This window comes from Stegodyphus dumicola, chromosome 8 (assembly GCF_044657685.1).
Source record: "Stegodyphus dumicola isolate Sdum_Otavi_A_Nest chromosome 8, ASM4465768v1".
In the NCBI taxonomy this organism is placed as follows: domain Eukaryota; kingdom Metazoa; phylum Arthropoda; class Arachnida; order Araneae; family Eresidae; genus Stegodyphus; species Stegodyphus dumicola.
In genome coordinates this window covers 112,353,884-112,361,562 of record NC_140775.1, presented here as the reverse complement: position 1 = coordinate 112,361,562, position 7,679 = coordinate 112,353,884, and the positions used below count along the sequence as shown (strand labels likewise).

Here is a 7,679-nt window from a genome sequence, read left to right as displayed (position 1 = left end):
TAAATCTTTACCTAGGCTTAATTTGCTGAGAATTTCATTAACTCGAATTTTAAATCACATAAATATATTTCGACTTTAAAAATGGTTTTAGCACTTGTCAAAATTTGCTGTCTTTATCTCACGTTACGTGATATTAACATACATTTATCATCCACACAATTTGGCAAGATTTGCATAGTATAAGATAGCTAATTTATATTTCACGTGGCTTGGCAAAAGTTTCTAGTGTTGCCATACTATGTGATCAAAAAGATATAATTCATTTTTGAAATTGTGAAATGAATTTATCAGGTATTTCTCCCGCCTTCCTAGCGTGCCTTCGGGGTGTAGTGGTTAGCATACTGGGCCGGTATTCCAGAGGCCCGTAGTTCAATTTCCGTCGAAGGCGTTTACTCATTTTTCAACTTGCCTGCTTCCAAAAATACCTAATGTCTCTACGGTGGCGCCCGAAATAAAAAGGTGATATGATGGTTTCTCTCCACCCAGGATTTGGCGATTGGTTCCCCTAAAAACCCCAGTCGTCCTTTAAAAGGGGGAGTATATAAGGTATTTCTCCCACCTTCCTAGTGTGCCTTCGTCGTGTTAGTGGTAAGCACACTGGGACGGTATTCCAGAGAGCCGTGGTTCGGATCCCGGTGAAGGCGTTTGCTCTTTTTTCATCTTGCTTACTTCTTAAAAATACCTAATGTCTCTGCAAATTGTTAATAAAACTGCTTGAAAAATTTAGTGGAATATTAGCAGTAAAAGCAAATTTTAATAATTTAAATATTTCCTTCATTTAATTGATTTGTCTGTCCGTTGAATATTTTTCTGAAACATTCGCAACATTATTCTATTTAAGAAAACATGTTTCAAGCATCGTATATTACTTACTTTAACGAGAATTATTTGGTTTTTATATTCTCTTCAATTTCATCTTACGGTATGACTGTATTCTTAACGGTGTTTACCTCTCACAGAGAAGCCTCAGTGCTTCCAGCATTTTCACTCACAGCCAATTTAAATTACATATTCTTGAGATCCACCGCATAAAGTGAATGAAACGCTTCAGCGACTATGTCAACAGAAGCAACAAACGTCACCTATGGGGAAAACACAATGCCGTTATTATTCCACGGCATTTTCCTCGAAAACAGACAATTCCCAGCGTTATACTGACAGTCTGTTCTCCGACGAAGAGAAGAGTTGACTGTATCAAATGCTTGGCACACTTATGAGAAAACAGAAAAGCAAATTCAAAGTAGCATCTCATCAGATACACCATAGAGATGACTTGTTTTATTTTTTTGTATTCCTTTAACAATATAAGTCTTGTTCGGAAATGGTGTGTGTCGCTCTTTTATAACCATCAGGTGGAAGAAAGTCTTTTAGATCTGCGGACAATGCAGCATCTGCTGTGCCGACAGAGACCCTTTCAGGGCGGGTAGACAGTCGGGCCATTGTCGGGCCTTCGCTCCTCGCTCTGTACAATGCTTCTTAATCTCATCTTTGGCAGGGTAGCTATACACAAAATTAGAGTCGACTTCGAAATGCTCGGATCATTTCTAAACCTGCATCTGAAGTTTAACTATGATGTTAGACTCTCCAGACTGTGGTACAACAAGATATATCCTTATAAATCATACCCCTTAATACCGAAAAAATATTATTTGTTTATTGATATTTACGTGTAACGCGCGTTTTGAAGCATACCGCAAATAAAACGGAGTTTGAGAGGTGTCAGAGTTATTGTGCGTCACGTATTCAAGCTTACCTGGATTATGAAAGATTACAGAACTGACATTATACATGAAAAATGTACATCTCATTTGATTACCTAAGGATTAAAACTAACATGTTTTGCATTAATGAGGTAAGAAAAGTTTCAGTTACTTTCATATTCTCGTATTCCGTGTTGTTATTCGATGGCTATCGCCTCATATATCAATGAGTTTAACAACAGTGTATGTTAATTTAATATGCAAAGTATTGTACCATAAATTGTTCCTTGCGTCTTTTTAATATGATATACACATTATGTTATAATCGTGTTTATTGCATCTTAGTTTTTTTTTTTTTTCCCACAGTGCGTTAAATTATTGTAAAGCATAACGTGAGATTTAAAACAGGTCGCAAATGAAGCGTAATTTGAAACGTGTTATCATTGTGCATCACCTATCCAAGCTTAGTTGAATCGTAAAATATTATAAAATTCCTGCTACAAAGACACAGAAAATGTTACAATTTAGCTATCTAAGGAGTTTGTGGTTTTTCTCACATGTAACGTGGACAGGAACCAGTTTCCCTTTAAAAATCTCCACGAAATCATCTCTTCTTAAAGGCAGATAACATTCGAGTTGCTTTGCCATAATCAATTAACCTAACCCACCCTTAACCTTGAAAAGTAAGGAGATAGCTTTTGCAGCGATGTTGACCGTTATGCTATTCTTTCGTCCAGCACTGAGAAATACTTTATTCAATGTTTGCCTTTCGCCAGCCGAGTTACTCACGCAAACAAGTTAGAACTCGACCAACACTTGTTAGCCACTTGCGCTTGTAAATCTCCAAAGTTAAATTACTATTGAATTTTAATCCTCGTTTTATGTTATCTTAAATCCCACAAGCTGCGTTGATCAACTTGTGAATGCAAGTCTTACATTGTTAGTTCAATGTTTTAAATGAAAAGATTACCTTCTTCTGCCCCTTTATTACTATATTTCTGAGTCAACTACAGATACAGAAGTTGCCTCAACAGTCTCAGTACAGACCAAGCAATCAAATAAAAGAGTGGATCTGTAATAATTAGGTCTTTCAGTGGAACCCTGTCTTTATCTGTAATATGAAAATAAAATACATACAAACACAAGATGTGGCTATTCAAAATTAAAAAAACACACAATAAAATAAGCATGACATTACTATTCAAAATGTAGTTAATAAATAAATATGTAAACAAAGAAAAACAGATACATAACAATACTAAAATGCATAAGAAGCAAACTGTAAATAAATAAATGCAAATATATAATTCGCAACACTATTAAAACTGTATTGGATTAAAATTCATTTTATTGAATTGCTTTTTGAATTTTCTTTTAGTGCATTGACTATTATAACGATTCAGTTTGTGTGGCCCCATCAAATATAATTTTTTAAACGAAATTTACATACCTATTTTCCGCGGCTCTTTTAATCCTATCCTTCCCCACTCCCCTCTAAAAAAGGGTAATTTCATTCTGGGTGTTCCATTTCTAAAACGCAGTCTTTAAATTTAATTTACATCCTAATGATGCATACGTTTAACAGATCCAGCTGCTAAAAATATTAATTTTTTTGTTCATGTTTTTAAAATATTTCGGTTTGCAATTTAACGAGCGAGAAGAAATCTCCGCTTCCTTTACCTATAAAAATTTTACGAGGTCTGAAACATTGTATCGCTATTTAGTTCCAGATGTATAGCAGTTATTGTTTTATTTTGACGACTAGGTAGGTCTGAATTGAATTTTTTCAAAACGAACTAGTTAGCTTTATAACACTTTGTGTAATGCTAAGCATCCCCGGAAGCTAAAATTAAACTGACATTTTTCATTTATCTAAAAACGAATTAAATTTATAAATAAGCGGCTGTGCACAAAACATAAAATTTAAAGTAAAAAATAACACATTAATTAATTTCAATTATATGACTCGACAAACCGCCTTGCTTACGTGTATAGACAGATGCTATATCTGTGAATAGTTGGTGGGATCATTGTTGAGTATCCGGGCTGACTATCCATTATCGGTGAGTGAGTGATGGGAGAACGCGGGCAGCATCTTTCTACCGTATAGTTACTAACCTGCCGCGTCCATCTTAAACTTTATTAAACATTATTGTATGAACACATATAGTGATTGAAATATACTGCAGTTGGCATTTGTATACATATAGCTGTTGTATAGTGAAATAGGTAGATACAAGATTGTGCAATGGTATACAATACTGTTAATATTATATACCATTATATACCATTGGTTGTAGTCTAATAAATATTTGATAAAATACTTGCAGTGAGTCTACAATTCGAATTTGAGTGCAACACAGTTGGTATGATATAATTTTCGTACAATACTTTAGAGCTAGTTTATAATGGTAATTTGGTTTAATGTTTGTTACATGTTTGGTAAATACGCACAGTTACATATAAATAGCATAAAATATATGCGGTTTGTCTGCTTTTCACTTTTAATACAGAACATTTGGTTTAATACATTTTATACATAGAATACAGTTGATATAATAAAATACATTTGATACAATATAATTTTGATACAATACTAACAATTTATGGTACAGTATATTTTTGCAGTACAATTTTAGTATAAAACAATTTTGATAGTACTTACAACATAAGAATATTAACCATATATTATTACTAAACATTAATTAATATTAAACTTTTGAGTATAAACTATATATTTATGTATCTATGTATAGTTATTTAGATATTTATGTACAATATCATAGTAATATGACATGTTTGTAACAATTACATTTTGGTTATATATAATAGACATTAATATTTTTTATATAAGTTTCACACAGTCACATAACAATCTCGTGTAAAAGTCACGTAATAGTGAGATACTTATGTCTGTCATATAATGTTATATATGCCTTTTATGTAATCATTTCTTGATTGCAAAATGTCACATGATGTCACAGAATCACATCACAAAATTATTTCGTATCACGAATTGTCACATGGTCACATAACAGTCTTGTGTTTAAATCACGTAATAGTGGCATGGTCGTAATACGTTAATACATTATTATACAAAGGCACATAGGAATTTGTAATTAAATCACATAATGCTGAAATAGTTACGATTCATTCATATATTTCATACACTGTTATGTTTATGTCATAAAAAATGTCACGTAGTCATATAATAGTCTCATGAGTTTTCAATACTGACATACTGATGATATATTCGAAATATTGAAACTTTAATCATTGTCATAGACCTAAGTCAAATAATATGCATATTCATAATACTAGCGATATGTCATAAGTTATAATCAAATTTCTACTGCTTCAAGTAATATCGGAATTGGATGCTGAGCGTCAACAAACATCAGCATAACGACTGTAGAATAATGCTGGCTTTATCAGCTGATGCTTTAGAAGAATGCCCATTCTGAACGCACAGCCAACAGTCCCCAATTAAAGGGGGATGACACGTCACAAAGCTATGCAATTCACCTGGCTTGACAGTTCGGATACTAGACACTTAATGACTATACGTAACTGATCAGATCTGTTACGTATCTCGTTTACAGATCCAGTTACAGATCTTTGTTTCGAGCAGAAGCAAAGATCTGTAAGTGGAGAAAACTCCTAAAATCCATTAACCGCATATTTGAAAAAACACTTTTTTCAGACTACATATGAGCTCTATAATGATCCATAATGGCTCAACATCAGCTCCGTAATGGAACAGAAATTTTTTAACTGGCATTCAATGAGACCATTGGAACATCTGCAAACATCTGAGCCGCATGTGCAAATATTTGATTACATCCTGCATTCATTCTAATGGATGTCCTCTTCTAACAATGTGCAATCAGGAGAGTCTAAAAATGTTTATAATGTATTTTTTCCCTCCTTTCTGCATGCCTTCGTGGTGGAACTGGAAACCCACGAGACGCGTAGTTCCAACGGGTAGTAGACTGTCCGGAGCTCGAATTCCGGGGAGGGCATTCGTGGTGTAACGAGAAGCATGTCCGAAGCGTGCTTAAGAGGTCCGAAGTTCGAATCCCGACGAGGGCAGCTTCCTGACATCGGAAAATTCTATAACAACTCTATAACGGCGCCCGAACTAAACAGGTGAAGGACAGTAATTTGTCACCTCCAGTATTTGGTGATATGGTCCCCTCATATCCAGTCGCCCTTTAAAAGAGGGAGGGTGTAAGGTATTTTCTCCCTCCTTTCCGCATGCCTTCGTCGTGCGACTGGAACCATATTAGACTCGAATTTGGAAAGTCCGGAGTCCTGATGCCGGGAAGAGCATTGCGGATTTCTTCCATTTCGTAAGATCAAAAAAATTCTAATGCCTCTGTAGAGTTATTGATAGTATTAGAGCAACAGTCATCTCCGTTTAGAGTATTGCTATAGTTACTTAACTCCTTAGATCCCAACGTCATCGAACAGCTCTAGAATGCTATGGAATGCGCTCTGGAGTAGAGGAAGTCTACATCACAGAATACAGCCAAATTATGGATAATTGCTCAACATATATAGCGCTTATTGCATACAGAATATTCCCTTACATTTCTGAAATTCATATTTGTTCAGTTCTTTACTCCGTTGAAGGACTTGCCAAGTTGAAGTATAAATTATTTTGGAATTTTGGGTACACTTATTTAATGATTCGAATAAATATTTAAATTACTTTTACAGATAATAAAAGCTATTTCTATACCATACATTATATAGTACTTCTGTACGGAACAATATCTTGCGTGATCTTTTTTTCTTAAGGAAGGTAATCCATCTTGAAAAATTTCAAAATCTTTGATTTCCAAAGCATATAAGATATTTATAAGCGTATAAATATATAAGGTATTTCGTCTTCTGCTGTATTAAATGAAATCAAATTTGTTTAAGTTATGTCAAAATTGTAAATTTAAAATCATACAACGTATAAAAGATATTAAAATATTTCATCGTAATTTACTTCTGCGTTTATTATAGAACATTTGCCCCCCCCGGAAAAAAATTATCTATAACATCATAATACGATATAGACTAAGGTAGACTTCAAATTTCAGTGCAAATATTTAAGATATTTTATTCAAGGAGAGAGTTTTAGATTAGTCTACACATTTAAAATTCATAAAATTTAAACATACGCGTCTTGCTCACAAGTGACCAGGATGTCTAAATGCCAGAATAGAGATAGTCTTTCTCAATGAAAGCAAATTTTATATTGCATTGGCTCATGATCATAATAAAACATTGATAAAACATGCTTTCATGGTATAAAATTAATCTTTCAAATACATGGAAAATGTGTTATTGTTTTCAATTAGCGATAAAACCCGGCCATTAAATATAAAGATGAAAAAATTATTATCTTCAGTATGATAAAGTACGATGTGTTATAAATAAAAAGAATGTTTCAAATAGTATAACATTTATTGCAAAATACTAAAAGTGCAGATGAAATCATTATTCTACTGGTACTTTTTAACAATAAGCGTCATTACTCGTATATAGCGTAAATGGGATCAGTAAGATAACATTACTAATACCTATAATATCTCAATTTCGAACCTCTAATTTTACTTCCTCTGCATACTGTTATGTGCGTCCGTGATAAAATCGAATGGTTATGATGAAATCTTGCAGTAATGTACAGATTTCAGTACTCTTTACACATTTCTTTTCTTTTTACTTCTTTGTACAGAGTAAAGGAAGCTTTTTGCGTCGTTTGATTTTCTGCGTCGGTTCACTTTTCAGACTGTTGTCACTAAATATTATCGCCATGTATTATATATTTAAAGAAACTAAGTAATGAAGAACCTGCATGATTGCATGAATGTTTCTAGCGTTGTAGAAAAACAGCGGTAGCTAGAGCCATCAAATTTTGAATAACATAATTCTCCATTCGAATATCAGCACTTGGGAGCCCGAATTTGGAGTTTATTTTATTAT

The 7,679-nt window shown here is 33.5% G+C and overlaps 1 long non-coding RNA gene across 1 annotated transcript in view; it reads left to right on the top strand.

Annotated features, from left to right (window-relative positions):
- Window positions 1-1,300: 1,300 nt before the first annotated feature.
- The window catches only part of LOC118200571 (uncharacterized), a 158,022-nt gene continuing 151,643 nt past the window's right edge, over window positions 1,301-7,679 (top strand). The window contains exon 1 of the long non-coding RNA XR_015042698.1: window positions 1,301-1,852. This is a non-coding gene — a long non-coding RNA (uncharacterized LOC118200571). The remainder of the gene's footprint in view (window positions 1,853-7,679) is intronic.